The sequence below is a fragment of the Pristis pectinata genome, chromosome 14 (genome assembly GCF_009764475.1).
Source record: "Pristis pectinata isolate sPriPec2 chromosome 14, sPriPec2.1.pri, whole genome shotgun sequence".
Taxonomy (NCBI): Eukaryota; Metazoa; Chordata; class Chondrichthyes; order Rhinopristiformes; family Pristidae; genus Pristis; species Pristis pectinata.
The window spans coordinates 7,071,277-7,089,279 of NC_067418.1; the positions used below are offsets into that span (position 1 = coordinate 7,071,277).

General features: G+C 41.8%; 1 protein-coding gene across 1 annotated transcript in view; it reads right to left on the reverse strand.

Annotated features, from left to right (window-relative positions):
• Positions 1 to 1,615: 1,615 nt before the first annotated feature.
• LOC127577714 (uncharacterized) overlaps positions 1,616 to 18,003 on the reverse strand; it is a 50,999-nt gene continuing 34,611 nt past the window's right edge. The window contains exon 3 of the transcript XR_007957432.1: positions 1,616 to 1,696. The gene's annotated coding sequence lies outside the window, so the exon portion shown is untranslated. The remainder of the gene's footprint in view (positions 1,697 to 18,003) is intronic.

Consider the following 18,003-nt stretch of genomic DNA (forward strand, 5'->3'; position numbering starts at 1 on the left):
CAAGACAACAGTGTACATGAATCAGCTCCCAAAGTTTCTACAAGTGAGATTAGAATCAGTAGTCTACAGTTACTGCAATAAGAGAGCTGGATTTATGAAGGTACAGTGTATGCAGATCTTCTGTAATATGACCTAATTAAGCAGCAAATGTAAAGTATTTTAAATGATTTCAAACTACTATGCTTCAAACAACCAGTTTAATGGTAGCACTCTTGCTGCTGAATTAGAAGGTAATGTGTTCAGGTTCCACTCCAATGGGTGTTTTTTTCTTTTTACAAATGCTGCTTTATTTGCTGGATATTTCCAAGAGTTTTTGTTTTATTTCAGACTTCCAGCATTTGATATTTTTCTGCTTTTTGATTATTATTTGTTTCACTGCCATTTCTCTTGAAAAAGCTCTGCACCACTCTCGGACAGAATTAATTTCTCTTTCACCTTGTTCACCCTCAGTGTTTCCCTTCTGTTCTGATAAAAGGACATCAACCGGAAAATTAAACTCTGTTTCCCTCTCCACAGCTGCTACCTGATCTGCTGAGATTTCCCAGTATCATCTGATTTTATTGCACTCCAGTGACTTGACCACAAAATCTAGGGTGGCACCATGTTAATACATGTTTCATAAGAACATTACAACATAAGAAATAGGAGCAGGATTAGGCCATCTGGTCCGTCAAGCCTGCTCCGCCATTCAATAAGATCATGGCCATGGACTCAGATCCACCTCCCTGCCTTTTCCCCATAACCCTCAATTCCCCAACTATGCAAAAATCTATCTAACTGTGTCTTAAATATATTTAATGAGGTAGCCTCTACAGCTTCTCTGGGCAGAGAACTCCACAGATTCACTACTCTCTGGGAAAAGCAGTTTCTACTCATCTGCGTCCTAAATCTATTCCCTCGAATCTTGAGGCTATGTCCCCTAGTTCTAGTCTCCCCTACCTGTGGAAACAACCTTCCTGCATCTATCTTTTCTTTCCCTTTCATAATTTTATATGTTTCTATAAGATCCCCTCTCATTCTTCTTAATTCCAGCGAGTATAGTCCCAGGCGACTCAGTCTCTCTTTATAAACTAACCCCTTCATCTCCAGAATCAACCTGGTGAACTACCTCTACCTTTTCTATCCTCTTCAAATTCTAGTTATTTGTGTTATAAATCTGGCAACACCACCACTCCAGCTAATGCCTGATGACCTATTTCCTTTTGCAGATATGGGCAGTATTTTTTTCATGTGGCATTGTTACTAAAAATTGCTCTTTTTCAGTTGATTGATAGCCATGAATGCACAACAGGTTCTAAGTGGATGCAGTTTTCATTGCAGTTAACTTTGAATGGCGATTATAGACAGTACAGAGGCAGATTTTTAAATTTACCAATAATTTACTCATATGTTTTTGCATAATTTCATCAAATCATCTTGGAAGCTTTTTGTTTCTCCTAATCTCCATTATCTCCTAATACCAATCAGTAAATATGAGTTCAGTGTAGTAAATTATTACCTTGGCAGTCGCTGTGATGAAGATGAGGAACCTTTACTGATCTCTTTAATGTATTCTTGCACTAAAGCATCTTCTAGACTACTGCATTGTGATCGCAGAGAATCTGTGTATGGCACACTGCCACTGGCTGTGGTCCCAGATGTCTTGCTGCTGGATGTACTTGCACTCTTTGGCCTCTGATCTTTAGCCATCTTGTTTCTAGAAGGCAAAAAGAAAAGTTGACGTACTCCAAAGACATTGCTAGAAGTGATACAACAAACACAGGAAACAGTGAGACTCTAAATGTAAACCTTTCTTGGCACTTCCATTCATGTTCATGTATATATTTTGGGATTATTTAACAGATGATTTAACAAGAGTTAATTTCAATATTTAATTCTAAGCTTGAGTCAAATGATTTGAAAACTAGCAGTCATTTAAGCGTAAACAGAAAATGTTAGAAAGCTATTGCAAATTTGTAGCATCTGAAACAATGTTTCAGCACTACAAGCTTTTCTATTTAGTTTTAGCATTTCAAATTTCCACAACTGTGGATAACAAATGAGAATTTTAAATCATATACTTCAGGTTTGTCATATCGATGGATCACAATGGCATTATTGTGTTAGCCACAGCTCAGTTGGTAACACTTGCCTTTGAGTCAAAAAGTTGTAGTCCTAGTCAATAGACTTCAGCCCATAATATAGGCTAATGCTCTAATGCAGCACTGAGGGTATGCTGCATTGCAGTGGTGTTGATTTAGCAATTCTATTGCTTAGCACAATGTTTTCATGTCTTTTGCAATATAAATTTTATTGGCAAACCAATTGTTTGTGCGCATGGTGTACTTTTGTAAATAATAGTATATTCTCATAGAGGGTAGTGAATCTCCAGAATTCTCTACTATAGAGGGTTGTGGAGGCCAGCTCATAAGATAAGATAAGATAAGATAAGATAAGATAAGATAAGATAAGATAAGATAAGATAAGATAAGATAAGATAAGATTTCTTTATTAGTCACATGTACATCGAAACACACAGTCAAATGCATCTATTGCGTAGAGTGTTCTGGGGGCAGCCCGCAAGTGTCGCCATGCTTCCGGCGCCAACATAGCACGCCCACAACTTCCTAACCCGTACATCTTTGGAATGTGGGAGGAAACCGGAACACCCGGAGGAAACCCACACAGACACAGGGAGGACGTTCAAATTCCTTACAGACAGCGGCCGGAATTGAATCCAGGTTGCTGGCGCTGTAATAGCGTTACGCTAATGGCTACTAACGGCTAATAGCGTTACGCTAACTACCATGCCTGCCATTAGAATGGTGCATTGAAAATGGAGTTAGTGGGAGTCTTTTAAAAGTGAAATTGTGAAAGGTTAGGGCCAATGTGTTCCATTTAGGGTGGTAATAGGAGAAAGGGGGTGATGGTAGAGGTTTGCTCTTGTGATTGGAAGCCTGTGACCAATGGTGTAGCACAAGGATCAGCACTGGAACCCTTGCTGCTTGTTATTTACATAATAACTGAGATGTGAATGTAGGAGGAATAATTAATAAATTTTCATGATAGGAAAATTAATAATGTTATTGATAGTAAGGAGGGCAGTCTTAGTCTACGAAATGATATTGATCAGTTAGTAAGCTATGTCGGGCTATGGCAGATGGAAATTAATCCTGTTAAGTATGAGATAATGTATTTAGGGAGTTCAAATAAGGGTAGGGTATATACCATGAAAGGTCGGGCCATAGGGAGTATCGAGGGACAAAGGGTGCTTGATGTACAAGTCCAGCAATCCCTGAAGGTGGCAGCACAGGTAGATAGAGTGGTGAAGATGGCAAACTGGATGCTTGCGTTCATTAACCAAGGCAAAGAGTGTAAGAAAAGGGGGGTTTTGGTACAAGTATAAAACATTGGTTACTCCACAGCTGGAATATTGTGTGCAGTTTATTAGGGATTGCCAGGTATGCATTATAACTTCGATTGGTTGATTAACATTGCCTGTGATTCTTTTTTGTACCTATTGAGTTAAAAGCAGCACAGGCCACAAACACTTCAGTAGCCGAAACAAAAGGTGACTCCCTCCATGCTGATGGTGGAAGGACCATTAAATGTCGAGATCAAGGGATGGTATTCAGGCTCTCTCCTGTCAGAAATGGTCATTGTCTGATCACACATCCATGCATCTAGTTATTTTGCTATGGACATAGGACTTCCTTTTTGCCTGAATAATCACTGAACACTCATCAATGGACAACTCTCATTTAGACCATCTAATGGAGTAAAATTAATGGATGTCAGAACTGAACCTTGGATACTGCCCACAAGAACTTGATTTATGATGTCCTGGTACTGAGATAATTGGCCTCCAGCAACAATAACTTCAACCTCTAAAGATTTTTCATTGTATCCCAAATTACTTTATTTTTATTAGGGTGAATTTGTGCCAAACTCAGTTGAGTACTAACTTTATGTCAAAGTCATTGGTGGCACAGTGGCACAGCAGCTATCTCACAACCCTAGAAACCCAGGTTCATTTCTGACCTCTGGTCTCAGATCAGATCTTTGATTAGTTTGTTGTCACATGCACCAGGGTGCAACAAAATTTCTTTCTCGTGTCAAGCACAGAGTAAACCATACACATGGCAATAATAAATACAACAATAAATATAGCAATGAGCACAAAACAATAGAATGGTGTAAAGATTGTATTGGAATCTGAAGTAGTGCAAAAGGAAATGCCAAAGTAACAATAATGGAAAAACTGAAAGGTAGAATTAAGAGTCAGAGAACGTGGTAGCACCACAGGGAAGGGGTGTCTGTGTGGAGTTTGCATGTTCTCCTTGTGACAATGTGGGTTTCCTGCAGATGCTCTGATTTTGGAATTCCAAAAGATGTGCTGGTTAATTGGCCACTGTAAATTACCCTCGTTGTCGATGGGAAAATCAGAAGGTTGTTAATGGGAAAACAATCCTGAAGGGACCAATCTCCCCATGACTTTCTGGTTTGCTCACTCCTACCCTCCCACCCCTCCACATCCCCTGACACTTTTCCCTCCAACTGTAGGATGTGCAAAATGCATGTGAATCTTTGCTTGACTTGGAAGGGCTATTCAGGTCCCTGGGTGGTGGTGAGGGAGGAGGTGTAGGGACAAGTGTTGCACCTTCTATTGAACAAAATCTAGATATTCACATCAGAGTTAATTGCCGGGAGGGAGGTCTTATGTACAGGATTGATAGGAGACCTCTTAGCCAGCAGAAGAGGAAACACAAACCAGAAGAACAACACCTTATATTCTCTCTCACCTTCACAAAGTCAATCTCTGACTCTTCCCTTCTTTTTCTGTCTCTTTTCATTCTATCTGCATCTCAGGAGATAAGCCAGCTACCAACATCCACTACAAGCCTACCAATTCCCACAGCTGTCTCAACTACTCTTCATTCCATCCTGCCTCTTATAAAGACTGTATTCCATTCTCCCAGTTCCCCCATATCTGTCATATTTGCTTTGCTGATGAAACTTTCACTATAGGTGCCTCTGAAATGCCTTCCTCCTTCATGAACTGTGGTTTCTCCTCTACTACATAGAACATTGAATAGTACACCACAGAAACAGGCCCATCGCCCCACAATGTCTGTGCAGATAACACCAAAATTGGTGTCATAGTGGACAGTGAAGAGGGTTATCTAAGATTACAAGAGGATCTAGATCAACTGGGGAGTGGGCTAAAGAATGATAGATAGAATTTATAAGGTAAGATTTCTATATTAGTCACATGTACATCGAAACACACAGTGAAATGCACCTTTGCGTAGAATGTTTTGGGGGCAGCCCGCAAATGTTGTCATGCTTCCAGCGCCAACATACATGCTCACAACTTCCTAAGCTGTACGTCTTTGGAATGTGGGAGGAAACTGGAGCACCCGGAGGAAACCATGCAGTCATGGGGAGAATGTACAAACTCGTTACAGACAGCGGCCGGAATTGAACCCGGGTGACTCGTGCAAAGAAGTGCAAGGTGTTGCACTTTGGTAAGTTAAACCAGGGCAGGACTTACATTAAATGTGTAAGTGTTGTAGATCAGAGAGACCTAGGGGTAGAGGTATGTAATTCCCTGAAAGTGGAGACACAGGCAGACAGGGTGAAGAAGATACTTGGCATGCTTGTTTTCATCAGTCGGGGCACTGAGTATAGGAGTTGGAACGTCATGATACAACTATACAAGCCATCGGTGAAACCACACTTGGAATATTGTGTGCAGTTCTGGTCCATTAAGCTGGAAAGGGTGCAGAAAAAATTCATGAGGATGTTGCCAGAGGGCTCGAGTTATAAGGATAGGTTGGATGGACTGGGACTTTTTTCTCTGGAGCATAGGAGGCCAAGAATAGGGACAAACTCATGAAGGACTTGTGAGTCAACATCTGCTGGGAGGAGCACTTTGAAGACCTCGACAAGCATAACTTTGCCCTTGATATGAGCACCCTGGACTCCATCCTACAGGAATTTATTCAGGCCAGACTTGCTACCACTCCTGCCTTGGTAGCAGACCATATCCCACTGAAACCCTAAAACTGAGCAGTGAAAAGCTTCAGTCACAAATCCACACTCTCATCGACCACATTTAGTAAGAGGAAAATCAAACAGGTGACCTCAGAGATACCATAATTATGACCATCTTCAAAAAAGGAGACAAGTCTGACTGTGGTAACTGCTGTCTGCCATGGGGAAAGTCATCGCCAGGATCCTCCTCAACCACCTCCTGCCAATGGCTAAAGAGCTGCACTCCAATTGATTCTATCTATCTAGCAGCACAGTGGACATGAAAACTCCAAGAACAATGCAGGGAGCAGCAATTGCCACTCTACATGGCCTTCTTCAACCACAGTAAATCCTTCAAATAAATCATTTAGGAGGGATTGTGGCTGCCAACAGAAAACGCCATCTATAAATTCACCGATGACACCACTGTTGTTGGCAGAATCTCAGATGGCAATAAGGAGGTGGACAGGAGTGAGATAGATCGGCTGGTTGGGTGGTGTCACAACAACAACTTTGCACTCAATGTCAGCAAAAGCAGGGAATTGATTGTAGACTTCAGGAAGAGGAAGTCGGGAGAACACACACCAGTATTCATTGAAGGGTCAGTGAAGGAATGGGTGTCAACATCTCAGAGGATCTATCTTGGGCCCAACACATTGATGCAATCATGAAGAAGGCACGTCAGCGGCTCTACTTCATTGGGAGGTTGAGGAGATTTGGTATGTCACCAAAGACTCTTGCAAATGTCTACAGATGTATAATGGAGAGCATTCTGACTGGTTGCATCACCGCCTGGTATGGAGGCTCCAATGCGCAGGATCGCAAGAGGCTGCAGAGGATTGTAGACTCAGCCCGTTCCATCACGGGCACAACCCTCCCCACCATTGAGGACATCTTCAAGAGGCAGTGCCTCAAGAAGACGGCATCCATCATCAAGGACCCTCACGACCTAGGACATGCCCTCTTCATGTTACTACCATCGGGGAGGAGGTACAGGAGCCTGAAGAACCACACTCAACGTTTCAGGAACAGCTTCTTCCCCTCCGCCATCAGATTTCTGAACGGTCCACGAACCTATGAACACTACCTCGTTATTCCTCTTTTGCACTATTTAGTTATTTTTGTGACATAATAATTTTTACCTTTATGTCTTGCACTGTACTGCTGACACAAACAATAAATTTCACAACATATGTCAGCGATAATAAACCTGATTCTGATTCAGAAATTTGTTTCCATCGTACATTTGCTCTACAAAGGCATGCAAGTTACATTACTAATGGGTGTACAACAGAACATGAAACTGTTTAACCCTATGTGACTACACTTCAGATTGAAGTTTACCTGAGTCAGTAGTTGAGCTGCAGTATACAGATGTCATTTCAGTCTATGTGCACTTGGAGGCCAGGCTCCAGGTTATCATTGGCGCTCTTGCTGAAGCACAAGAGGGGATGGCCCTTACACTCAACATCCATAAGAGCAAGGTCATCTACCAACCTGTTTCCTGTTGCACCACACGGCCCTCCGATAATAACGGTGAAATACTGGAAAATGTGGACCAGGACTCAGGGCTCAGGAGTCACCTCTTGGCAAAGGCTGATATTGATGAAGAAATTCATTAGCATCAGCACAGCCTCTGGTCAATTGAGAACAAATGGTCAGTATGTTGTTCGAAGCAGAAATCGGCACTGTACAAATGGTAATGCCATTAGGTGCATGTCTGATGCAGGGATAACATCGAACACACCAATCAACATAATGCACAAAACTGCCTGGTCCAATTTCTTGACATTATTTCACCTGGAAAATATCACTTGGGTATCTATTCCAAGTTAAATAATTTTTGCATGACTTGTGCATGAAAACAGATACAAATGTTCCAATTTCTATGCCAGAGTACATAACACAATAATTGGTTTCTGTGCTATATTTAAATTATAACAATTTATCAGCAGCAGTCTCATTTTGCTGTCCAGCATTTGAGAACATCTTCGTTATCTGTTATGCAGATGCAGAAGAGTTTAGGAGTGAACGAGGAAATTTGCCTCACTCACTCAACATCCTGCTGTTGTATACACATAATTGATTGTATGCTTTGCAATCTCATTCACAGCAAACATAATAATTAATACTTCCATTACGTACAGATACTTCTCTGAAAAAGAATTTACCATATAAACCATTCATTGAGTCTATTTTCATAGTGGTTTCAGGTTAATCAGAAATGTTCAAACTTTCATATAACTGTTTTAAATTTACTCTTTAAATTTACTCCATTTTATTGGTATTGGTTTATTATTGTCACTTGTACCGAGGTACAGTGAAAAGCTTGTCTTACAAACCGATCATACAGGTCAATTCATTACACAGTGCAGTTACACTGAGCTAGTACAGAGTGCATTGAGGTAGTACAGGTTAAAAACAATAACAGTACAGAGTAAAGTGTCACAGCTACAGAGAAAGTGCAGTGCAATAAGGTGCAAGGTCACAACAAGGTAGATCGTGAGGTCAGAGTCCATCTCATTGTATAAGGGAACCGTTCAATAGTCTTATCACAGTGGGGTAGAAGCTCTCCTTAAGTCTGGTGGTACATGCCCTCAGGCACCTGTATATTATTGTATAATAAAGACTCTACTGTTAACCAAATTGAGCCAAAAGTTTAGATTGTCTATATCCTGTTTTCCTCTAGTTATGAACATTATAGAATATTGCCTCGGTCCAATCTACCTAAAGAAAATCATGCATTTGAAGTTTTCTGTCTTTAAATGAAAACCTGTTCAATCAATTATACATTTTTTTTAGAAAAAGAGAATAATTGCATTGCATGTTGCACTGAGGAGTCAAACAAGTGATGTTATTGTCCCTTATACACAGGTGCTAAAACACTCTATGGGTATTTTTAACTCTCCATGCCTCCCTAATTAGAATTAACACAATTCTATTCCTTTAAGCTGCTAATTAGCAATTAGCAGTCATTTAATTAGTAATTTGCATACATCTTTCTCAAAGAAAGTTCTAGAGATGGCGGCCTACATAACCCATCTTTGCTGAAAGATATCATGACTGCTTTGCAGCCAATGTTCTTTCACTGCGGCATCAAAATGCACTTGTGCCCCGCAGATAGATATGTTCAAAGTGAAGTACAGAAATAAAACAGAAATCATTAAGTCCAATGGTCGATAACACATTCCATTTTAATGAAAGAGATTTGGTGATTGTTATCAGTGCCTTGGACTCTCGTTCCAGAACTGTCTCTTTACAAAAATAAACAAAGTGATCCACCAAAAAACAGAAAGGGGTCATTATTCCCTAAACCAGTGTCACGCTTAACCTAATGACCTTGGACAAATTTCTATCACCATATGTCAGAAGCACTAAAGAATGTCTTACCATGTTAAACGTACCATATGAATTAAGTTGTTGTTGTTGTCAACCACATGAAATCCTGATAATTTCACTGGTCTTATAGAAGTTGCATCCAATGATCCTGTTGTTAAAAATGGAAATCCAGTGAACCAGCCTCTAAACGTACAGGGGACACATATTCCCTATAATCAAAGCTACCAATTTGTGTAGACAATGAGTCATATTCTGACTTTTGACAGGCTATTAGGTATTACATTCAGCAATTCCAATAGCTCTTTTCTGAAAAGACAGTGATTTTGATCATTACATAGAATTTATACCATGGAAACAGATCATTAGGCCAAACAGGCTCTTGCCAGCATTTATGCTCCATACAACTTCCTTCCACCTAACTTCAGCTCATTCCATCAACTTATCCTCCCTTTTCCTTTTATCATATTGGACTTATCTAACTTTGTCATAAATACATATATGCTATTTGTCACTACGGTATGTGCAGGAGATTACACCCTCTAACCACTCTTGGGGCTGCAGTGTAAAATAAGTACAATGTTCAACTACATTTCAATTCAAGCTGATTGTCTGTCCAGGACTCACTGATTTTGGGCTACATTCCTCAGTTTTTATTTATCATAATCCAACCCACTTGATCAAAATAACAAAACAATAAAAAATATTGCAGATTGGAGAAAATTTAGAAAGTAGGAAAGGATGGCTACAAAAAATAATAAAGTATGAGAGTAAACTAGCGAGAACAAAACATACTGTAAGCTTTTCCAAGCATTTAAAGAGGGAGAGTAGTAAAATTAAGCACTGATCCATTAGAAGGTTAATAATGGGGAATAAGGAATTGAAGACACTTTGAAGAAATATTAGGTACAGGATCTAGTTTAACAGAAGACATGAAAAAACATACTCAAAAATAGTAAACAACCAAGCGGAAAAGAGAGTGAGGCATTTTATCCAATTAATATAACTAAAGAAGAGTACTAGGAAAACTAATGACTAAATTCCATGGCCAAGGGTTCTAAAAGACATGGCTGCACAGATAATGGATGAATGGTTATGATTCTTCAAAACTTCTGAGATTCTTGAAAGGTCCCAGTGTATTGGAAAACAACATTTGCAATACCACTATTCAAGAATATAAGGAGGGGAGTAAACAGAGAACTACATGCAAATTAATTTAACATCAGTTGTTTAAAAAATGCTGCAATCCATTATTAATAAAGCAATAACAGGATATTACGCTAAGCATAATATGATTAGGAAGAGTTGACCTGGCTTTTTCAAAGAAAAATTATTGTTAAAAAATTTATAGGAATTTGTTAAGGAGGTTACTGGCAGGGTGTAAGTAAAGCAAAACCAGCAATGCACTGTATTTGAATTTCCAAATAAGGGACTACATAAAAAGGCTAAAAGGTAAAAAAAAACTTGTATAGAGGCCTGAATACTCAGAAAACAAAGATTGGGACAAATTAATCACCTCTAAGTTGCCAAGCTGGACAAATGGGGTGCCTTGGGGAAAAGTGCTGGGGCCTCAACTATTTACACTTATATTAATGAGCGGAATGTGTAATGTATCCAAGTTTATTGATATTACAAAGATAGGTAGAAATTAAATTGTGAGAAAGCCACAGTCACAAAAGATTCAAAATGGGGGGAAATGTGAGCTCACTGCAATTTAAATATCGTAAGACTATCAGATGTTGGTGTTTAGAGAGATCTGGGTGTCATACAAGAAACACAGAAAGTTAATATGAGGGTAGTGGTATTAAGTGAGGGTGCAACGGAATGATGGGCTTAATTGCAAAAGAGATGGAGTACAAGAATAATTATGTTTTGTTGTAATTGTGCAGGACTCATTAAGGAACAAGCAGGAGGTAGAAAGTGTCACAGATAGGAGCTTCAGGGAGGTGGTCAGACCGCAGATTCAGCCAGAGAGTAGGTGGGTGACCACTAGGAGGAACAGGCAGGCAGTGCAGGAGTCCCCTGTGAGATGCCATCTGTTGGGAGAGATAGCATCTCAGAGGAAAGCTGCAGCAACCAAATTGGTGATGCAACTGGCTCTGCTGTACAGCAGAGAAGGACAAAATCTAAATGTGCAGTAGGAGACACAATAGTCAGGGGGACAGAGGCAATTCTGAGGCTGTGAGCAAGGCTCCAGGAGGCCTGGGTCAAGGATGTCTTGGAGTGGTTACAGAACATTCTGATAGGGGAGAGTGAACAACCAGAAGTCATAGTCCATTTTGGTACTAACGACATAGATAAGAAGAAAGATGAGGTCTTGAAAAGAGAATTTAGAGAGTTAGGCAGAATGTTAGAAAGCAGGACTTCTAGGGTTGTAATTTCAGGATTATTCCTCCTGTCACATACTAATGAGCATAGAAAGATGGAGAGGAATGATAGCCAGTGTAAAGAGAAGAGGGGGAGCGGTGAGACAAAGGCCAGAAGGTGATTGGTGGATGAAGGAGGGGTGAAGGATGATAGTTCAGAAGGATGAAGCCAGTTAGGGGAGGGGGATGGATGGAATTGGGAGACAGAGACGGGTGGATGATAGGAGCAGGCAGACAAAAAAAGGGGCAGATGGATGGAGTTACTCCATCTCTTTTCCCCCCACAGATGCTGCTTGACCTGCTGAGTTCCTCCAGCAGATTATTTGTTGCTCCAGATTCTAGCATCTGCAGTCTCTTGTATCTCTAATTTAAGAAAGAAATTAGGATGGCAAAAAGAGGCCATAACAATAACAACAATATTTCTTTATTAGTCACATGTACATCGAAACATGTGTCTATTGTGTAGAATGTTCTGAGGGCAGCCCACAAGTGTCGCCATGCTTCCAGACCCAACATAACATGCCCACTACTTCCTAACCCATACGTCTTTGGAATGTGGGAGCACCCAGAGGAAACCCACACAGACACATGGGGAGAACGTACAAACTCCTTACATACAGCAGCCAGAATTGAACCCAGGTCACTGGCAGTAGAAAAGGCAGTAGAAAAGGACATAGCAGCCGACATGATAGGCACCCCATCCACAACCATTCACTCACCCCACTACCAACACACAGTAACAACAATTTGTACCATCTACAGGATGCACAGCAGCAACTCATCAAGACCCCTTAGACAGCACCTTCCAAACTCACGACATCTACCAGCTGGAAGGACAGGGGCAGCAAAAGCATGGGAATACCTCCACATGGAAGTTACCCTCCAAGCCACACACCACCCTGACTTGGAAATATATCGCCATTCCTTCACTGTCACTGGATCTGCAGTGGTTCAAAAAGCTCAGTACCATTTCTCAAGGGCAATTAGGGATGGACAATTAAAAGCTGACAGCCTGCAAAGCCCACATCCATTGAATGAATAAAAAAAAGTAGGGATAAACCTGGAAACAACAAGCTGGTGAGTCTTACATCCTTGGTAGGGATGCTGTCAGAGAAAATTCTGAGGGACAGGATTTAGGTTCACTTGGACAAGTAGGGACTGACTAGGAGGAGTCAGCATGGTTTTGTTGGGGGAGATCATGTCTTACAAATCTCATTGAGTTTTTTGAGGAGGTGGCTTGGAAAATTGGTGAGGGCAGAGTGGTGGATGTGGTTTACATGGACTTTAGTAAGGCTTTTGACAAGGTCCCACATGGTTAAAGCACAAGAGATCCACAGTTTGTTGGCAAGCTGGATCCAAAATTGGCCGGGTGATAGGAAACAGATAGCAGTGGTGGATGGGTGTTTTTCTGACTGGAAATCTGCACCAAGTGGTGTACCACAGGGATCAGTGCTCGGGCCTTTGTTGTTTATAACATATATAAATGCCTTGGATGAGAATGTAGGGGGATATGATTAGTAAGTATGCAGATGACACAAAAATTAGTTTAGTCATAGATAACGAGGATGGTTGCCTAAAGATACAGAGGGGCATACATCAGATGGAAAGTTGGACGGAGTGATGGCAGATGGAAGTTAATCCAGACAAGTGTGAGGTAATGCATTTTGGGTTACCTAATACTGGCAGGACATAGTCTGTCATCTTTAAGAATCTGGCCTATATGTGACTCCAGACCTACCCACACAATTGACCCTTACATGGCCTAGCAAGCCAATCAGTTGTGCCATTAATGCTGCATTCAAACAGGAAAATAACAAAACTGGACGGACCACCCAGCATTAACCAAAATCATCTTCATCTCAGTCACTCTCAGCCCAGCTGACTTTGCAAAGTGCTCCCCCCAAACATCTGTGAACAACATTAGCAGAGCTGTCCCACCGACTAATCAAGCAACAGCCTAACACAGTTGTACCACAGAATCAGCATGCCAGAATCGTCCATCACCTTCCCTGGGTATATCCTGTCCCACCAGAGAAGGCAGCAAAGGTGGGAAGGAGTAGCCCCTGGAGCCATCAACATTGACTCCAGACTGCACAAGCTTTGTGGGATTAGGTCAAACATGCATCTGGAAATGTCCTCGTGATTCCAGCCTTTCATCCTTCCACAGTACTCCTCCATGGTCAACACTGTTGGAAGTACTGAAATTAGCAAGAACACAGAATCCTTTCTGGGTGGGGCGGCTTCAATGTCCATCATCAAGAGTGCAAATGTGCTTTGGCAGCACCATCACTGACTAATTTGGCCGTGTCTTAAAGGTCTGCACTAGATAGCGTATGAACAAACTTGAGGCAAACCTGGACAGTTCTTTGACCTGAAACATTAGCTCTTGTTTCCCTTCCCACAGATGCCACCTGACCAGCTGAGTATTCCCAGCATTTTCCATTTTTATTTTAGATTTCCAGCATCTGCAGTTTGTTTTTTATTTTCGTGAGACAAACCTACTTGACCTTGTTCTTAACAATACACATGATATCATTGGGAAAGGTGGCTAGCACACTGTCCTTGTGGAGGCAAAGTTCCGTCATCACACCAAAGACACCCTCGGTGTTGTCATGCTAAATAGGGCAGACTCAGAATAGATCTAGCAGCTCAAAACTGGGCAGTCATGAGGTAATGGCAAAAATGTACAGTGCCATTAGCTATCACCTCATTGCTCAGCATATTCCTTACTTTACCATTACTATCAAGCCAGGAGAATCAAAATCAGAATCAGATTTATTACCAGTGACATTGTCATGAAATTTGTAGTTTTGCAGCAGCAGTACAGTGCAAGACATAAACATTACTATGTTACAAAAAATAAATAAATGAATAGTGCAAAAGAGGAATAATGAGGTAGTGTTCATGAGTTCATGGATTGTTCAGAAATTTGATGGCGGAGGGGAAGAAGCTGTTCCTAAAACATTGAGTGTTGGTCTTCAGGCTCTTGTACTTCCTCCCCAATGGTAGTAATAAGAGGGCATGCCCCGGGTGGTGAGGGTCCTTGATGATGGATGCTGCCTTCTTGAGGCAACGCCTCTTGAAGATGTCCTCGATGGTGGGGAGGGTTGTGCCCATGATGGAGCTGGCTGAGTCTACAACCCTCTGCAGCTTCTTTTGATCCTGCACATTGGAGCCTCCATACCAGGCAGTGATGCAACCAGTCAGAATGCTCTCCACCGTACATCTGTAGAAATTTGCAAGAGTCTTTGGTGACATACCAAATCTCCTCAAACTCATAATGAAGTAGAGCCACTGGAACGCCTTCTTCATGATTGCACCAATGTGTTGGGCCCAGGATAGATCCTCTGAGATGTTGACGTCCTGGAACTTGAAGCTGCTCAAACTTTCCACCTCTGATCCCTCAATGAGGACTGGTGTGTGTTCTCCCAACTACCACTTCCTGAAGTCCACAATCAGTTCCTTGGTCTTGCTGACATTGAGTGCGAGGTTGTTGTGCGACACCACTCAACCAGCCGATCTATCTCACTCCTGTACACCTCCTCGTCGCCACCTGAGATTCTGCCAACAACAATGGTGTCATCGGTAAATTTACAGATGGTGCTTGAGCTGTGCCTAGCCACACAGTCATGAGTGTAGAGAGAGTAGAGCAGTGGGCTAAGCACGCATCCTTGAGGTGTGCCTGTGTTGATTGTCAGCAAGAAGGAGATGTTATCACCAATCCGCACTGACTGTGGTCTCCGGATAAGGAAGTTGAGGATTCAGTTGCAGAGGGAATCAAGCCTGGTTCAATGAGGAATCCTGGATGATATCCAGGAACAGCACCAGACCTACCTAAAAATAAGGTGCTAATCCAATGAAGCTGCAACTCAGGACTGCATATGTGTCAAGCAGTAAATACAGCACAAAATGGAGTCATAAGAGTCATAGAGTACTACAGCACAGAAACAGGCTCATTGACCCATTTAGTCCATGCTGACCTGATTTTCTGCCTAGTCCCATCTATCCGCACCTGGACCATATCCCTCCAAACTCCTCCCATCCATGTACCTATCCAAACTTCTCTTAAGTGTTACAATTGAACCTGCATCTACCACTTTCGCTGGCAGCTCATTCTACACTTGCACCACCCTCTGAGTGCAGAAGTTCCTACTCAGATTCCTCTTAAATATTTCACCTTTCACCCTAAACCTATGTCCTCTAGTTCTAGTCTCACCCAACCCTAGGGGGAAAAGCCTGCATGCATTCACCCTATCCATATCGCTCATAATTTTGTATGCCTCTATAACATCTCCCCTCATTCTCCTGCGCTCCAGGAAATAGTCCTAACCTATTCAACCTTTCCCTATGACTCAGGTCCTCAAGTCCTGGCAACATCCTTGTAAATTTTCTCTGCACTCTTTCAAGCTTATTGATATCTTTCCTGTGGGTAGGTGACCAGAACTGCACACAATACTCCAAGGTCAGCCTCACCAATGTCTTATACAACTTCAAAATAACATCCCAACTCCTGTACTCAATGCCCTGATTTATGAAAGCCGAAGTGCCAAAAGCTCTCTTTACGACCCTATCTACCTGTGACCACTTTAAAGGAACTATGGATCTGTATTCCCAGGTCCCTTTCTTCTACCACACACCTCAGAGCCCTACCATTCACTGTGTAAGAATTACCCTGGTTTATCCTCCCATAGTGCAACACATCACACTTGTCTGCATTGAATTCCATCTGCCATTTTTCAGTCCATTTTCCAAGCTGGTCAATATCACGCTGTAAGCTTTGATAGCCTTACTCGCTGTCCGCTAAGCCCCCAATCTTGGTGTCATCTACAAATTTGCTGATCCAGTTTACCACATTATTACCTAAAATCATTAACATGGATGATAAGCAACAATGGACCCAGCACTGAACCCTGTGGCACACCACTAGTCACAGGCCTCCAGTCAGTGAGACAACCATCTACTACTATTCTAGCTTCTCCTGCAAAGCCAATGTTGAATCTAATTGCCTACTTCATCCTGAATGCCAAGCGATTTAACCTTCTGGACCAGCCTCCCGTGTGGGACTTTGTCAAAGGCCTTGCTAAAATCCATGTACTCAACGTCCACCGCATTTCCCTCATTGACTTTCTTGGTAACCTCCTCTATAAGATTGGTTAGACATGACCTACCACGCACAAAGCCATAACAGACAAAGTAGACAAAGCTAAGCGATTTCACAACCTTTGGATTAGACAAAAGCTCTGCAGTCCTTCTAGTAGTGAATGGTGATGAACAATTAAATAGCTTGTGGGAGGAGAAGGCAGAAAGAAAATACCCATCCTCAAAGATTAACAGGTAGCACAGTGGCATAGCTAGAAGAGCTGCTTCCGTCGTGAGCTGGGTTCATTCCTGACCTCTGGTGCTTCTGTGTGGAGTTTGCACATTCTCCCTTTGACTGCATGGGTTTCCTCAGGGTGCTCAGCTTTCCTCACACATCCTGTAGACATGCTGGTTCATAAGTTAATTGGCCGCTGTAAATTGCTCCGAGTGTATACACAAGTGATAGAATATGGGGGGAGTTGATAGGAATGTGGCAAGAATAAAATGAGTTAGAGTATGATAGGTGAAAGAATGGGTGCTCAATGGTTGGCGCAGACTCAGTGACCAAAGGGCTTATTCCCGTGGTGTACCTCTCTATAACTCTATGATGGGGTCCGGCAAGCAAGTGCAAAAGACAAGGGTGAAGCATTTGCAACTATGTTTAACCAGAAGTGCCAAGTAGATGATCCATTTCAGCTTCCACTTGAGAGCCCCACCATCACAGAAGTCAATCTTCAGCCAACACGTTTAAGTCCATTTGAAATCAAGAAATGGTTGCGAGCACTGGATATGGCAAAGTCTATGGGACCAGACAACATCCTAACTGTAATACTAAAAAGTTGCTTTCCAGAACTAGCTGTATCTCTAGCCAAGCTGTTCCAATACACTAGCATCTACCTGAGAATGTTGAAAATTTCCCTGGTGTAGCCTGTTCACAGAAAAAGAACAAATCCAATCCAGTTAATTACTGTCCAAGCAGACTATTCTCAATCATCAGTAAAGTATTGGAAGGCATCCTCAACAATGCTATGAAATGACACTTTACCCACCAATAACCTATACACCAATCCCCAATATTCAGCAAATGAAGTAGCCCATGCCTGCATGCAGCAAGACCTAAACAACTGTCATAGGAGGTGGTGGAGGCAGGAACAGTAACAACATTTAAGTGGCCTCTGGACAGCTACTTGAATGAGCAAGGCATAGA